Source organism: Lagopus muta, chromosome 11 (assembly GCF_023343835.1).
Source record: "Lagopus muta isolate bLagMut1 chromosome 11, bLagMut1 primary, whole genome shotgun sequence".
Taxonomy (NCBI): Eukaryota; Metazoa; Chordata; class Aves; order Galliformes; family Phasianidae; genus Lagopus; species Lagopus muta.
This window is the reverse complement of record NC_064443.1, coordinates 10839751-10855894: the sequence shown is the minus strand read 5'-3', so window position 1 is coordinate 10855894 and position 16144 is coordinate 10839751. Positions and strand designations below refer to the sequence as shown.

The window sequence follows — 16144 nt, the reverse complement described above, 5'->3', positions numbered from 1 at the left end:
TCCCAACCTTATTTGCACCCACTCATACTCTTAATGTGCATAGATTTCACAAATGTTGGCACACCGTTTGCTAATTTGTTCAATATATAGAAGTTTTAATTCACCATCTGTGTGGAAGTTCTTTGTACCAGAAACTAGTGGCTTCACTAATGAATTCCTTATCTTCTGCCCTTTCAGTGAATAATGAACTGCTGTCTGTAGCCTATAGGAAAAATGCCAGTGACCATGCGACATTCAGGTAATCACAGAAAGATGAAAGGCCGCACAGGCGGCTAAGGAACAGAATTGTTCTTATTCAGGGAATTTTCAGATTTAGCAAGAAGTCATGAGATCTGCAGGGAGTCAGTAAATTTCCACAGCTGGGTTCTGTTCTTCACCCCCCCTTGTGGCAAACTCTGCTGAACCACCAAACATGTCTCAATCAGCCTGAAACCTGCACGATCCCTTGGAAAATCCCAGGCAGCAGCTGGATGGTGTTAGCCTAGGTACCAAGAAAGGCAGTGGTGATTTGCACCATCACCATTTCTGTGCTTTGGTGGGAGAGGGTCGAGGTCAACAGGACAAGACACACAAAAGAGATTGTGCAAAAAAGAGAATGAGAGAAAAGGACAGTCGTGGTTTGCAAGGGAGATGTAAATAGTTTCCGGGATTGGAGTGCCTAGATGTATAGAAAATGAGAAGTAGAGGGGGGAAGGAAGGTGTGTCATCAACCGGCAGCATGATCTTCTTGGAGTAAATAAAACAGCTTTGTGTGTGCCAAGCGTGTCCCTCACTTTCCTTTTAGAGAGAGCCCAATGCTGTTAAGATCCCAGGTGCTTGATTTCCATGTTCACATACCCTGACGTGCATGAATTGGACTATCTTTTTGTAAGGCAATAGCTAATAGTGAGCTAAATACATCTCACAAAGAGGGGCATCCATGGGCCACTGAGCGTCAGACTACAATTATATAAGAAAAACTCACTTTTCTTTTAGAAAAGGCCAATTTTCTAAAAATCACCTTACATTTTTGGTCCTTGAAATGGGTCAGTGCATAACTCAGGCATGCAGCTCAGATCAGGTGCTGCAGTTTGGAGAAACACCAACATTTCAAATAGGGTATCAGTCAAGAAGGGGCAAATAAAATTCAGAGGAATACGCTGCAAGCTAGAAGGCAAGTCACAACACAGCAGAATCAGGTCAATCCAGCTATCAATGAAATGATGAATTTACCCCATTGGCTTTACGATATTGTTGTGTTTTTTCTCTAAGACTGCACATGTAAATATTCCAGGGCAATGCTACTTTTGACTTTCCACTGGCTCACCAAGTTCAGCTGACTGGCTTACATCAAATTTGTCATAAACATAAGAAGAGACCTTATGCTTCTTGACAAAGCAAGCTTGGGGGGTGCAGAACCACAAGTCCAGTTCTCGGGGCCCACATGGCAATGAACATGGGAATCCTAACCAGGATTAGCAAATGGATCAAAGCGTTTAAGACTGCATTTGCAGAGCTGAATAACTAAAGGAAGCTCAGCCATCCATAGGGCATTTCAAGTTCTCCCTCAGCAGGGCAAAAAGGCAGCATTAGGGAAGGGATCTCCATGGCCTGAAAGCCGCTACCCTCGCTTGAATGCTGTGAAGCTCTTTCAGTTCTGCAGATAGTAGTTCTGTAAACAGGAATTACCTTTGGACCCTTAAAAAACCTCACGTACTATATCATTCTGGAATGGTGCTAATCTCTATTGTGGAGGTCAAAGCAAGCTTTCTATTATAGGCTCTTTGGTACACACCTACTTCCCAGCCACTCACTTGCAGGGAACAAAATCCAGCCGGTCAGAATGCCCTGTGTGTAACAGGATGCCAGAGCAGGAGCTCCAGAGCAGGAGCTTGAGGCAATGTGGGTGAGGCACTTTGAAGCCATGAGACCTCCAGGCTGGAGACGGAGCCCTGTGTGAGGCAGTGCTGGCTCAGTGCCACTGCAGAAGAGGCAGTTTTCTATTTGCTCCTTGCAAAGGACAATGGCCTATTCAGGGACAATACCAGCTGGAGAGGCCCCTGCCTCACATCCTACCCAACATCCAGCACAGCCTTACTATGGTGCTCCACATGAGAGCAAGTGCTGTCATGGTCTCCTTTTGCTATGTGTTTGCCTTTACAGAGTCCATCCTGATAGCACTTAGGACACATAGAATCCAGGTAAGATTGGGCCTCGTGGTTACACTCACAAAGTCCCAACCTTGCAGTCACGTGGACTGGAGCGATGCCCTAAAGCACAAACACTGATGATAGCTGGGGTGTGGTAAAGTTGGGGGTTAGCTGAAGACCCTCAGCTTCTCTTTCTTTACACATTTTCTGTGTATTTTCCTAGGGGTCTGGAGCGCACATTGCTTGTGCTGATAAACTTATCAGCAGCAGAATGAAACATCCGTTTCATTTGCACTGTTTACAGACAACATATTTCTCTAGTTGCTGAGTTGGGATTGAGTGAACACACTGAGTCTGTTTTCCACCTGTCCTCATCAGCACCCCTCTTAGCACCAAGCTGCACATCAGGAGATGGGGGACGGATGCTGCCCTGGGGCCTTTCCCTGCCCTGATGCCAAAGTCCTCTACCCCTGCATGCACCCTTCCCAGCCCCAACCCCTGGCGATGAGGAAAGGCCATGGCACAGTATGTGGACTCCGATTACATCTCCAAACAGGAGGAGCACACAATCGGTGGGAGCCGCCTGCTTTCTAGCCCCTTTGTGCTCAGGGGCAGAAATACAAATAAGTCTCCATGTCTTTTTCCTGCTTATGTGAACAGAGATCCGTTTTTCAATAGCAGGCCCCAACAGATAAGTATTCACTTTGCCTGGTATTTACTTTCTGGGGGAAGGCCTTTCATTGCCTCTCAAGACAGTACCCTGCAGCACCTGGGAATGCAGGTAGAGCCATGATCCAGGGATGCTTCCACACCTGCTGCAGTGCCACACCACCCACATGCAGCCTGGGCACACCCAGCCACGGGGCCGTGCTTTTGTACAACTCAGAACCAGTTTGCAGAGCTCAGAGATTCGGCTGAAGCATCGTGCCATGACCATAGGATGGGTGATGGCATCCCAGTGAATTCTCAACTCGTTTGCTTTTGTCTTCATTGTCTGGTCTCATCTCTTGGGTTGTCTCACAGAGAATGGGACCATAAATTTTATGAGCAAGTTTTTCCTCTTAAATAAATTACATAACACAACCATTATGTTTGTGTTGTATCAGAAAGACCACAGAGAGAGAAGTGGTAGGAATGGCAACAATCCTCCAACAAGCTGCAGCACAGCCCCGGCACTGCTGGCAGCACCGCGCCCAGCCTTCACCCCTCTGCATGTAACATCACGCACCGCACGAAACAGCAACGCAGAGCCCGGCCAAGGCAGAACGTGGAGCAGGGAGCGATTGCCTTTCCTCTGCCTGAACTCACCAAGAGGGCTATTTCTAAAATCACTCATTCCAAAAAGCGCTCGGTGGCCAATCCAGCAGTGCGTGTGCCATACGAGTGGGGGTCCTGCAGATAACTCACAGGATGAAGGCTCAGACATGAACTTTATTATGTTACTGTACTTGGGGAATTTCTTGGGTTATTTCCTAAGTGTTTTCTAGGTGACTTCCTTGTTGCTAGGTCAAAACATGGCCTTGCCTAAACCTCAATTTGCCCATGTATATTTAAAAGGAATGCAACGGGTCAATTTCTTCCCTGCTTTGACTTGATCAAGAATCCACACAACACCTCTCCCCTTTACAGCCAGGAAGGATTTTGCAACCCCCAAATGCACAGCATCTGAGAAGTACCTCATGCTGTTATAGGAAGTTCAACAGGAGCACGTGTGAAACGTGGACAGGAACCAGACTAGATTAAAAAAAGGATGTGCTGAGGGTTGGGTGTTGGGGTTGTCTGCCCTTAATAGCAAAAAGATGCACTATCTGCTATTGGCTGGGTATTTTGGTTGGTTGGTTGTTTTTTATCAGCTTGCCAGTTTAGGACTAGGAATACCTTCATATTTCACAATCCTCTGAAATCTCCAGAAGTGTTATAGAAACAGAGATTGCACTAAGCAGCATCCCAGAGCTGGCTGTTCTCCTACCTGACATACTGTAGTACATCCCTGCCTCATTGGTTGCCACTCCACAACTATTTGTGCCTCTGCACTCAACATCCTGTTGCATGATGTCATTATATGGAATACTGATAAAACCAGGACAGTCCTACAGCATGTATACGTGGGATCTGATAAAGGGAAAGCTGCTGCAAACAGACATAGAGGCTTTGTGGAGTCCTGAATCTGAATCAACACACATGGCTATCAGGTTTCAGTTGGTAAAAGGGATTGTCTGCAGCACCACATATATGAAGGATGAAGTTTGTTTGAAAGGGGGCTCTTGTGAGCTGTTGCATTACATCACATTCAGACCGAGCCATCAGCAGCTCATCGGTTGACCTCTGGCTCTGATTCTCAATATCTAGAAGCATCTGGCGTGAAGAAAACCCTCAGAGGAGGCACAGGAAAAGAAAGATCTGCACTAATTAAGCTATGCAAAATGCTTTGGATAAGGCTGCTCCACTTCGAGGATATCCTGATATTACAAGTAACAGCGGCAGAAAATTTTCATGAAATCATTTTGTGGTGTGTTTAACTGAGACATCAAGGAAAGGAAATCAGTAGAATTCAAAATCAATTTCTCCCCTACAGCTAAAACATGTCAACTTGGATGACTTAGCAAATATTCCTAGCCACTAATGTGTCTTTATTTTGATTACACAGGAGGTAAATCACCCTCATAAGCATGGTGGAAAACCACATTGACCTGGTACATTTATGATGAATTTCTTGCTCACAGTGCAGATGTAAATGAAATAACTCTATTGCCACATCCTGCTTAGCACTTAAACACCATTTCTATCATTTATTTCCATCATTTGAACTTAAGAACACAGGGGAATTTTCTGAATGTTACATCTGAAAAGTATTTATTTCTTAGACTGAACCTGTAAAAATGCAACCCCTTTTAATAGTTATCAGTGATGAACTCAGAGCAAGGCCGAAGGCCCTGCATATTTAGGAATTCCAGGTTTAGTTCATGTTCATCACATCAGCAATAGCTTCATCCTCTGTCAAACTGCCTTTTGTACTTCTCCATGGTGATGAAGATAAAAGGAACTGGTTGTGATCAGGATGGAAGACTCACAACTAATAAGAGTCCTTCCCACCCAGATTGGTGGCAGAAGAAAGCACTAACAGAAAGGACAGGATTCACAGCGTCTAACGCTGCTTTGTACCTCCATGTATTTAACTCACACACCAGGGCAACAGTTTGCTGCTACTGCTAGCTGAAACAACTATTACTTCAGTGGAAGTGACCGATGAGCCTGAGAAGTGTCTGAATAAGAACTGCTTACACTTACAGAATGTTCTGTCTCTGACCTCCTAACCAGAGCACTGTCTTGCAGAGTGGGTAGTCCAGGTCCCAGTGAATGGGAGACAGCTGACTGGGAAAAGCAGCAACATCTCTGATGTTGTCAAGGAAGAAAACTATCCAGCTCTTCCATTGCAATATTTCCACTGGACCAAAAAACAAAACAAGCATCCAGCTTGGTTATGCTTGAGGGTGGCTTTTACAGTAATTACCCGAGCCTCCTATTCTTCCTCCAGCTCTGGACTGTGCCTTCACTCCTCTCCTGCACAGCTTGGCTGGGCAGATCTTGGCGCCTGCTCTGTGTTTTCCAGTGCTCTCATATGCCAGCCTAAGCTGCCTTATAGGGTAATAAGCTATTTGCAGGTTTAATACGATAAGGAACAAGAGAGCATTTATTTCTGTTGTTTTATTTACATAAAGAATAATAACTGGCTCTGTCTCAGCCTTGTGCTATTAATAAAGTCCATGTGAGGAATATAGAAATGTACGTCACACGAGGAACCTGTCAACATAACTAGTCTCTGGTCAGAATACTTTCCATGCTGTGTGTCTCCATATAGCCCATCTTTTGGGGACACGTGACCCAGAAATGTGTCATCAGGACACATGCAGTCACTAGGCTGATGAAAGGAATTCAGGAGAAAGAGAAGCAATAATGCTGCTGCTTTCAGCCTCTGTTCAGATTGTTGCTGTTGCTCTCTGGAAGTCATAGACATGAAAAGATTTTGTAGTCCCCATATTGGCTCTGCTTTTACCTTTCATACTGCAGGCTTTTATGCAATGCCATATTTTTTTCCAGAGACTTAAGAAGAATGAACTAAAAATCTGCAGATGTCAGTCTCTAAAAGCAAATAATCACTCCCATGCAATAGCTGAAAGGCAAATTTGTACCTAAAGACATGCAACTAGCATCACTGACATTTTTCATTGCCCAATCAAAATGTTAAAAATAAAAATAAACAGAGCACACACAGAGAAAAATACACTGGATTTTAACATTCTTTCACAATTCATAACCAAACTGCGGTCAGCAACGTGGAGCGAGTTTGATTATAAGTCATGACTTTAATCAGACAGTCTCATTGGTGTCTGGTGGAAACCTTCCAAATTAAATGGATGTCCAAATTAGAGACATTCTAACTAAAGATGAAACATCACAAACAAGCTCTGTTGTATAGAATAAAGAGAACCAAAACAGCCAAACTCTCAGGAAGATAATCGGTACAACATTGTTCCCTTGGGCATCTTCGTTAGTGATCAACCCAGTCTGTTTTAAATGCCTAAAACAATGACACCAGTAGACAAGCTATTCTCTGGGCACGAACTGCCCTCCTAATCTCTGCTCACCAGGTCTCTGCACAGTCACATCCTTCTGCCATCCCACTTCTTCCTCCCAGCCTACAGCTGTGACTCACTCTATTTAATCAGCGTGGCCATCAGGATATTCACCTACCAAACCAGAGCAACCCTTGATCTCACTGCCATGACACATTTTGTTTATAACTTTCCCTCCTTGTGCCAAACCTGAACTCACGCTGTCAGTGCTTTGGGGCAAAGCTCCCATCACGCATGGCACGAAGCCCCTCTTACACACCTTATGTAAGTGTAAGCTCATTAACTGCGCAAAGAGATGGAGCAAAGAAAGGACCACAGTCCTCAGGCCTGATTAGGAGCCTTGTGAAATCCTGAGTAAAACTTACACTGGCATCAACAGTGCTGAATCAGGCAGGAAGGCTACTGCTGAGTGCCTCTGGAAGGGTTTGCCTCTTCTTTGGGTAAGGGATTTCAGCCTGTAGATTCAAATCCTAAAGCTGACACACAGTTGTTATAAGAACTATGAAAGTCCTCCAGCATTTGAAACCATCAGGAAAGACTCAGTATTACAGACTCAAGATGTATTGATCACTACAGGACATTTTATTTTCCTTTCTAGAAAGAATAAAGGAGCCAATATAAAATGTGAGATTTGGACACAGCAGAGGAGTGTCTCTACTGACAGGAAAATAAGTCTTTTCCACTGTCAGTGTAGTGAGCTTCAAAAATGATTGTGAGCTGCATTCTGATGCATTGCAAAGAGTTTTGTAGCATCTCCACTTCCTGGTCAGTGTTACCCTTGTATTATATATTAAAAATATATATACTACATGTTAGATTATATAGCATAACTTATGTTAAGACCACCTCCAAATCCAGTGAATAATTAGAATATATGTGGAAGAATATCAACGTGGCAGCACTTTTGATTATGGCTGGTTGAAAATGGATGCTTTAATGAAGAAAACAGTAAAATAATATAAAGAACATGGCCAGTGCTTGATTATCTCACACCTGCCAGCATTTTCCTGGTGCTCTAAGGAAATACACTTCCCATATTATAAAAGATGAACACCCTGAATAGTCACAGGGTCACTGACATATATTTTCTATTATCCATGCTTAATCTTCCTCCTCCTTCACCCTGCCCTTCTTCATTACCTGGGTAACTGTCTGCAGACCTCTGAAGGAGTGGGTTTGGTAGTCATCACAGGGGTGTGTTTTGAAAGGAGGAGCTCAACCACATAAATGTTTTAATTATAGGAACAGAAAGGCCTCATCACACATTGATAGAAGGTCTTCCTTATATTTCAGATGTTACTTTGCATCCTGCAGTCAATGCTGATGCTTCTACACAGAGCAGGCTCCCTCCTCCTCAGAGGTCATCAGCCCAAGGTTTGTCTGGAGGAAATCTTTGAATATGGATTTTGGTTAAGATTCATCATGCAAAAATATACCAAAGCAGCTGTCTACAGGCAGCATTGAACTCCAATTCTCTTAGCAAACGTTCTGCTGTAAAGGCATCCTAATTATATTTATGCTGATAAGCAACAGAGGTGTTTCTACGTTACTAAGGATACTTTTTGGGCTCTACAATAGCAGGAACTTCTTGCTGTTTGGGATGAAGCTTGCAGCCTCTAGCTAAAGAAACTGACTGGTTGCTGTGTAGAATGCAATAATTTGGTACCCACAGGATGGATCTACCCACTCACAACACATAGATTTATCCTTATTCCATCTACTGTCTTCCAAAAATCCCACAGTTGCTTCTATTGCAGTTCAGCTCAGTTTCCTTCTCTGGAGGGAAAACAGACAGCACTTTTGGAACATATCTGAAGTAATGATTCTGTTCCAAATTTCTGAATTCTCCTTTAACTGCCATTGCCCAGGGAGTCAGCTGAGTTACCCTCAGGTACACAGACACTTTCCCCATGCTGCATTTATGAGTGTCCACATAGAAAGAGAGCACACGCATTTGAGGAATAAGGTGGGGAAAGAAAGATCTGGCTCAGAGCCGCCTTGAAAGAGTCAGATGAGGCACAGGAGTACTCTAAATCTAGGGAGTTAACTTGTTTTATTGGAGGTGAGCAACTCAACCAACGCAAGCAAAGTTAACAACAACAACAAAAAATGTATGTTTGCATTATATATCCAGTGGCACTGTCATAAACACTTGACCTCACGACACCTCTTCTGAACCATACCATTCCCTACAGGAGATGGAAGCAGCAGGGCTTGTAGTCATTTAGGAAAAGTTGGTAGAAAATGCACATCTATAAGTTTAGCTAACAGTAGATTTTTCCTTTCTTGTATTCTACTTTTCTTACTCAGATAAAGTTAAATCATCGAATCATTAAGGTTGGAAAAGACCACTAAGATCATATAGTCCAACCATCAACTCATCACCACCATGCCCACTAAGTCACGTCCCTCAAGGTTTTCCCCCCATACACGGTTATTTGCCTGGGAGTTACTTACTCAGCTATTGACAGTCAAGTATACAAGGGGCTGTGCTTTTCTTTCTACTGGATACTGTCCTTCTGAGCTTCCAAAGAAAACTCCCTGTATCAGCCACTGTACATTCAGTTTGGGACTGCGACTTCTCTGAACTACCTAGTGGTATAATTTCTTGGAACAAAGGGGGAAGAACCTAATGCCATACGCCTGGGAACATGGCTACACAGAGATAATGCATGTCAGCTTCAGACTTGTAACAGCAAGTGTTTTTTTTATTGCTTTCATGATCTAAATGCCCGTATATGGGGCGTAACTGGAAATCATGTGACTTCCTGAAGTTCAGCTTCCAGTTCTTGTAAACATACGTACAAATTTCACTTTCTGATTTCTGGAAACCAAAAGTGAGGTGCTTCCCAGTAAACTTTTTGCGCTACAGAAATTGATGTTCATGCAAATGATCCTCCTAATCTATGCTAAACATTAAAAACTGCACTACTCAGCCACAGCCTGCCTCTGTAAAGCTGGGATGTGCTGGCACGAAGGTATGAAATTTCATACATTTTATCATTTTTGATGACATCATCAATAACAAAAAATATTTAGATCCAATCATAATTGCACTCAGTTACAGCTTCTCTGAGAATTTCAGCACGCTCAGAGCATGGGGGAACTGACAGTCTTTATAGAGAGAATGCACTATAGATCCTGTTAATTGTTTGTGCTGAGAGTGGTATTTACAATTCATGTATTATATGAGAGTTACAGGGCTCTGGTACATTGTTAGTAAAGTGCTATTAATACTGTAGCTGCCTATGCTACAGACACTCTGCAAGATCTTGGAAAATCATGTTCAGATTGGATGGAAATGCTTTAAACACATTTTTGTGTGTTTTTTCTTCTTTGAACAGACTCCCCCTCATATCAGATGAAACAATGCCAGCTACTCCAGCAGGACCAAGAAGAAAGCCTGAGCTGCAGCTGGAATTCAGAAATAGGTATTATGCAGCATCAAGAAATACTGTGCATTGTTAAGGAACTCTTTGAAGGAATGCAGGACCGGAAGGCACTCTCCTGCCATTTTTCAATTCCCTGTTATTAAAGGCCACGTTCCAGAATACCTCTCAGAAACAGCTAGCAGGACTTAGTTGTCACCATTATATCGGATTAGAAACAAGGGAATAAGAATTCAGCAGAAACTACAACGCATTAGATACCACCTAGACCATTCCACAAATGGTCTCTGTGCTGACATTACTGTCCTTGGTTGGATCTGCCAGGAATCTGCCGAGTTCCATACAGGAATCTGTATGTGGCAGTGTATGTATGAACTAGGAAACACAACATAAGGGAAGAGCAAGGAAGAAGAGAGATGTTAAGATGATGCAAACTAACCGAAGCTTGAATACTTGTTGAAGCCCTATTCTGCTACAGATTAATTGCTGTAGTTAGCTGACTTGCTTCACTTCTCTGATAAATTTGAATATGTCCCACGTTATGTCAGTGCCATTCGTTTCCAGGTGTATGTGTGCATCTGTCTGTCTCTAAGACATACATTAGGAAACTTAAAGGAAGGCACATGATGGTATCAGTCAGATCAAATACCTGATGTTCCCTCTGCATCCCAGAATACTGTAAAAATTCAGAACATGGTTTTGGGCTGCGATGACTCAGAAATTTGCATCAGCTCATTAACTTGGAAGGTCCCAAGTTGTTTGATTCATTAACATATTTGTATGTCACATTCACATACACAAATTCATATATAATGATATTAAAGGTCACAGCTTCTTAGAAAACACTGTTACTACTGAAATATAAAAACTGTCATTTGTCTACAGATAGAAAACTTATACTCCAAAGTTGCTTCATTAAGTGAATTCATCTGTTTCTACAGCTACATTCCCCAATAGCCTGTAGCAAGAAAATCCTTTTTTTTTTTTCTTTTTTTTTTCTCCTCCACCCTTCCATCTTGTATTCTGGTATTTTTATCATGCCTAGCTTTCAAGTGGGAGCATTACATTTCACATAAAGGACTTTTTCTGAAGACTTAAAGATTTTGGATAGGCTGAAAACATATTTTGTCCAGGAAAAGTTCCTTTCAGTACACAGGAGCTCCATTGGGGTATAAATTAGCCCTTATGTTGTGTTTCAACAGCTGGCATGTTAACCTGCAAACTATTAAAGGGTGGTATCACAGAAATGAGCTCTATAATCAGCAGTAATAGGAAGAATGAAGAATCTTTAGAAGAATATAAGAACCAAAAATTCCTGTCTGCTCTCTAGAAAACTTCCCTTGCAAAAAGGATGCCATGTATCTTGAGATGGTTATGGATAGCATCATGAAAACAATCTGACTACCAGAAATACATTGGAAACTTAAATGCAGATATGGAGATGAACTGGACGAGCTATAGGACTGGATTGCTAATGTACTAAAGCCAGCAACCACTGGAGTCAGTGTAAAGCTGAACATGAATGTCCTGTAACATGAACCTGGGCCCTTTCTTTACATTTGTATGGTCACTAGTCACATAGTTAAAACTATGACAATTTTGAGCATCATGATGATATCTGTACTTTTTTTCCCCATAAGTTATTCTGAAAACTGGAAAAGGTATTTGAGGAAGTAGCTGGGAAACCAAAGTCATATGCTTTGATGTAAAGAAAAAAATCACCCTAGCTGGAATGATAGATTCTGAGCACAGCATCAAACATCATAAACCTCGTATCTGTGCCTTTGACACGAAATACAGAAACATCTGATTTAGAATTCAGCATATTTCAATGGATTCCAAATAGCCTCAAGGGCAGCTCTGAAACTAAAGGTAATTATGAAAATAAAACCTCACAATTCTCAAACCAAAGGCTTAGTTTAAACTCTGAAGAGAAACTTGTAGGGACTGGTCCAGACTGGATCACCAGAACAGGAGATAAGGACTGGTTCTGCACCAATCTGGTCTTGTCTGAAGCATGCCTGTAACTTTATATGTGAATGATTGCTATGGCTTCACTAAAACTATTCCCGCACTTGAGAGATAAGCACACAAAAGTCTTAAACAAATCTTACCGACAAATTCAGACCGGAGCATCCTGCAAAATCAGGTTCTTTCAAGAGCAAAGTGTCCATGACTCTTGACACGGAGGCCTGAAGTTTTGGCATCGCTCGTGTGACCAATTTGTTGCTGTTTAAAGCTGTACAGGATTCAAAACAGGTTCAGTCTTGGTATATGTTCATTTAATCACAAAGAGGCTCACAACGTTTTTTTTCTCGCTAAAAACAAGCAGCAGAAAAGAGTTGCCTTGCTCAAGAATCCACCCCAGTAGTGTGTTTAAGGCTCAGGTCTGCCTGCCTTCCCTTGCTCTCAGGGTCTTCAGCACAACACCTCCTCTGGGCTTCCTCTAGCACCTGTGTCTGTGGGTCAGCACTAGTTCCTACAGCAGTAACTGGAGCAGCAGGGCAACTTGTCCCCACCTTGCCCTGTGGCCTCGTCCCTGCAGCACTGCCTGCCTCTGCACTGCAACAGGCCTGGCCAGCTCCATCTTAGAGCCTGAAATACAGCACCCAGGCAACCCCTGCAGAGATCTCCTGGTCCATTAATACCTCTCAACTCTACTAAATAAATACCACACAATGTTATTGACTTTACCTCTGCATTGTTTCTAGCACATAGCCTCAGACAGGTATTGCACCACACAGCCCCGATGTTTGTTTTATGATGATGACCTGTGCTGGCTTACTAACCTCCAGGCCTAGTTCCCGTCCCTGACTTGAACTTGCATGATTGCTATACTCCCTCCTAATTGCCCCAAATCTATTGCTTTCATCCTCCGTGCCCTTGGGTAGCAAGTAGGGTGCTGTAGACAAAATTGTTCAAAATACCCATTTAACGGTGCCAACACCCCTCTTATCCTTACACTAATTTGGTATTATAAAAGCCCACATGACTTGCAGGTGCTCTGTTTATTTTGTGCAGCCCAGGGGAGAGTTCAGCAGGTTCCCACAAACCTTAGCAGCAAGGAGACTCGGCCTGCTGAGACCTCAGCACAGGACATGTGTCAGCAGCCTGATGTGACCATTTGAGTTGGAAGGGACCTTTAAAGCCATCTGGTCCAACTCCACCACAGTGAACAAGGATACCCACAGCTCCAACAGGTGCTCAGAGCTCATCCGGCCTGATGGAGTGCCTCACCACCCTCACTGTAAAAAGCTTTTTCCTTATAGTCAATCTGAGTCTCCCCTCTTTTAGTCTGAAGCCATTTCCCTTTGTCCTATTACAACAGGCCCTCTTGAAGAGTCTGTCTCCTCCTTTCTTACAGCCCTCCTTTAGATACTGAAAGGTTCTGTGGGGTCTTTCTGAAAAATTTGCACTTTCGGCCCTTGGCTGGGCTGAAAATCTTTGCCACAAACAACAACTTACCACTTTGCTGGCAAAAAGAATCACCAGTATTCAACGTTTAGAGACTTTTACCAAATACTGATAAAACTTTTTTTTTTTTTTTTTTTTAATAATGATGAGACAAAATTAAGAGTGTAAGCCATGCTAATTTTTGGTCTACTTATATTTTCCAGTTTTTTCATTATAAACTAATCTGCAGAATTTCCCAGTAACAGTGGTTTTCTCTTAATGTAAGTAAATTCAGAACCTGACGTTGGTAGCTTTCAAAGCACCAGGAGAGTGAAGACAGCCATCTGGAGACTCAAAGATCTTGCCTTATTTCTGTGTATGCATCAGTTATACATACCTTACTTTGGCCACACATTAATTCCGCCAAAAATTATGCTAGTTTCCACATGATGGTATGCAGCTCAGCACCAAGGGCTTTGTCTTTCAAAGTTGTTGTGAGACTAATGTAACCTTCCAAGTTAGACTACAAAGCTGTCTTACAACCTTAACAAGCCTCCATCTCTTGCACTCAATCTTACTTTTCCTTTGCAGATTCTGTTTCCCACAGACCTGCCTCTCCTCCCCTTCTCTTTGTTCCACATCCTTCCCTCAAGAGCCTGCCTTGCTCTCATCTCCCTGATCTCAGGCTCTTTTCCAGAGATCTGCTTTTAGAAATACATCAGCATGTTACAAACAGGCTAGCCTTGCCAGCTTTAAAACTCCCTCTAGTTATTGCTTGCAAGGCAGGAGAATGGAAAAGAGATATTCTAGGGGAACCCCCTTGGCACGACCATTTATTTGTCTAGATCAGCAGTTTCCAAGATTTTCAGCCTGAAACCTCCTTTCCGGGCTTGTGACCTCTCTTCCTTCAGCACTCCTCAGGGGCACGACCCTAACTTTGGGAACTTCTTATCTGGATCAGTCAAAACTGACTCCTCAAGAATAATTTTCCAATTGGTACCATGTTTGTTTATGCTGCTGAGTGGCATGATTACACTGAAGTTCAGGTTCAAACTTGTCTCTTTGCTTGTTTTTAAGTCTAGAAAGAATTTCTGGGTGTCACTCACCCAGCAGAGAGTGAACTCTGCAACTTTTGACTGTTCTGGTTAGAGACAATTATAGCCCTGCTGACCTGGTGTGGCATTAACACACTGGTCTGCAAAGTTCAGCTGTGCCTAGATAAAGCAAGGATTTGCTTCTCCACAAACTCTGGAAAGATCATTGTCTTCTGTACTTGCATGCCGTGATCATTCAGATATAACAGTCACTATACCCAAATCTTTCCTTATACAGTAACATGGTTTCATTTACTACACCGAGCATCCTGACTGCCTCACACATGGTGTCATTAGATGAACTCTAGTGGCCTCTTTTCTTCACATCACTTTGCCTTTCTCTTTATAGTCAGAGAATTTGTGGTTAGTGAAGAATTTAATATTGTGATTTCCAGCTCTGCTTGTCATCTACACTCGCTGGTAAAAGGGTGAGAAAAAACAAAAGCAAAGTAGGCAAGGATCTTTAAAACACTACCACAAATACAAAACTTTCTGAATGTTTGCAGTTTGGTTGTGCTACAGCTAGTCCTGCTCTCCAATTCCTTGGAGTTAAAACTATTGGAAATTGCTTCACCCAGTTGTTTCTCACATCTTCACATCATATCCATGCTCGGACTGTTTGTCTCTCTGTAGGGCTGCCTCTGCTTCCTCACTGCTGCATTCAAGGCCAGTCCTTTCAGCTTTACTATTCACAGAATCTCTCCCTCTTGGTAATCTTAGTCTAAGCCTAAAGCAGTTACCTGACTTTCTGTTTGACCCCTGTGCATTTGAATGTTATTGTTTTTCAATTTAAGCAGCCAAGACATATCTGCCTAGACACACCAGGATGGAATCTGGGGAATGTGAAGTGGAAGCTAAGCAGTGCCGGCAGCACCTGGAAGCAGCCAGCCTTCATACCTGCCTTGGGAAGACACAGAGGAGAAATCTCATGCTCAAGGGGGACCAGCCACCATCCATGCGGTAGAGGAATTAAATTACTGAAGACCAGAAGACAGAGAGAGAAAAACATTTGGGGTCTGTGGCTTACTGCCATTCAGACATGTGCAAGTACATGAGGCAGTTTGGTACAACCCCTCTCTGCAAATATTCACTCTCCATATGAGGTTTAAGCATCTGACTTCAGTTGCTGCCAATAAAATATATTAGGCTGACAATGTTTCAGCATGAAAGGCAACCACTGAAGCCAACATCAGTGCTTCTCTTTCCCTCAAATATGAGGGCAAAGCCCCATAGCCTAATAGTGAAACTCAGCAAATGAAGAAAACCAAGTCATTCTTTGTTAGAATGAAACTTGTGAGAGCCAGGGCATAACAGCAGCACGGAGAAGTTCCTGTTGGAGCCTGCAGTGGTTTGCATAAGATGATCACCGCTCTTCTAGCATGCAGCACTTTCAGAGGGGTTGCTGATTCCTGCTGAATTGGGGCTGGTTTTCTGTTTTTCCTGTTCTGTTGACATATTGCTTACAAGAGCTCACCAAGGTCAGGTTTGCCTTCTTCTGTGCTGTT

General features: G+C 42.9%; 2 long non-coding RNA genes across 2 annotated transcripts; one reads left to right on the top strand and one right to left on the bottom strand.

Annotated features, from left to right (window-relative positions):
* Positions 1-7350: 7350 nt before the first annotated feature.
* LOC125698837 (uncharacterized) lies at positions 7351-15636 on the bottom strand. Its single transcript, XR_007379349.1, has 3 exons — positions 15537-15636; positions 12267-12391; positions 7351-8154 (listed from the first exon to the last, which is right to left on the bottom strand). It is a non-coding gene; the product is annotated as an uncharacterized LOC125698837 (long non-coding RNA).
* On the top strand, positions 9227-15545 carry LOC125698836 (uncharacterized). Its single transcript, XR_007379348.1, has 3 exons — positions 9227-9741; positions 10108-10194; positions 15434-15545. It is a non-coding gene; the product is annotated as an uncharacterized LOC125698836 (long non-coding RNA).
* Positions 15637-16144: the final 508 nt, after the last annotated feature.